Source organism: Puntigrus tetrazona, chromosome 20 (assembly GCF_018831695.1).
Source record: "Puntigrus tetrazona isolate hp1 chromosome 20, ASM1883169v1, whole genome shotgun sequence".
Lineage (NCBI taxonomy): Eukaryota > Metazoa > Chordata > Actinopteri > Cypriniformes > Cyprinidae > Puntigrus > Puntigrus tetrazona.
This window is the reverse complement of record NC_056718.1, coordinates 11,193,339-11,195,037: the sequence shown is the minus strand read 5'-3', so window position 1 is coordinate 11,195,037 and position 1,699 is coordinate 11,193,339.

Below are 1,699 nucleotides of genomic sequence, written 5' to 3'. Positions count from 1 at the left end.
CGATGAACTGTTGCTATGGTTACTCCTGAACTCCGACGTTGGCGCGAAAGCTCTCATAATGTAACTTTTGCGCTATCGCTGCATATGTAAAACGAACGAATGTCTTTAAGGCGTCCCAAACCTTAACCAAGGCGGTCAGACCCCGCCATAAAACCCCTCCTCGCCAAATCGCCGCCTGACTGCATCCGCAGGCTAATTTAATCTAAGGCAGACACGCAGAATGTGCACAATACGCGCCTGTTTAACTGTGAAGCGCGCCGTAGCGCGTCTCGGTGTGTGTCTTTAAGTAGTACGCTGCGGTAGGAGGAGTTGTAGCGGTTGTGACGCCGCCAGCGGAGCCGTGGTGCTGAGCTGAACAGCGCCTGTCCACCTGCAGTAGGGCGCAAGACCGACCGGGACAATATTCTCTCGCATCGCTCAGCGGAACCCTGCAAACCGACAGCACGTCTCACAGGAATTATCTCCACGTTTGCGAATAACAAACATCTGCCTCCTCTGCCGATGGCCAAAATGAAAACCGGCTGCGCGATTCTTGTGGCGTGTGCCTTAGTTGCGGGCACCTCTTTGGTAAGACTAAATGTTTTATTTACAAACACTCTGGAAGTAACACTACTTGAATTCAGGCGGAACGGCGCGCTCGCGTCCGCGCGTTTTATGCGCTTACTTGGCAAAAGAATCTAGTGGCGCATCGACTTTGCCTGTTTGGAAACGCGAAATTGCTTTCGTGGCACTTCTGTGACAGTCGATTTTCTTTGAAATAACATTCGAACAAGTAAATCAGTTTGCGCCGAACACCGGTCGTCTGTCAGGAAGCTGCAGTGGCTCGCGGCTGCACTTTTAACACACGTTGCAGAGGATGCGGCGATGCCCGTGGTGTGTCTGCGAGTAGTAATGGTGCTGCTCTGTCCTTAATGGAGGAATATGCGTATATGCAAATGAGCCGTGTTCCTATTGATATTCGTTTTGTGGAATATTCATTAATGGGAACGCCTGGAATGATTTAACTTGTTGGATGCTACAGAACCCGTTGCTTTGGTCGGTGGGATTACGAAACATTAACGTAGTAGTTAAAGACGCGCGTACGGCGGTAAATGAAATTTAGAAAGTGCTTGGGTTGTTGAGTAAATACAAGTTCTGGAAATAAGACATATTGCTGTCGGATGTGGCAGATATTGACATTCTCTTTGATGACTCATTCAGAATAAAATCTGTATCCAGTTGGGGGTGAAATGTAGCTATAGAGCCGTATTCACATGGTGGGCAGAGGCAACGCTGCTTTAGAAAGTAACCATCTCTCAGCCCTCTGACTAATGTGATCTGTAGGGATGCTTTGACACAGACCGTTCCTCTGTGGACGTATGAAAGAGCTTAGTGCGTCGGCTCTTTGTTGTCTTGATTTTTCAGGTTCATAGTTGTCTGTGTTTCCGAAAGGAAAAAATATAGGGAGAGAGAGAGAGAGAGAGAGAGAGAGAGAGACCCCTAAAGGCAACCTCTTGTTCGCTTCATGCACAGCCGAGGCCTGAGCTTGAACCCTGAATCGTTTTTTTTATTTTTTTATTTTTTGAAAAGCCCACCATATTGAGACCGGCATAACCTGAATATGACCCACCATCTAATTATGCTAAATCTCTGTGGTGAGCAGTATCCATTGACGCATACACATACACACGCTCACACACACACACACACACACACACAC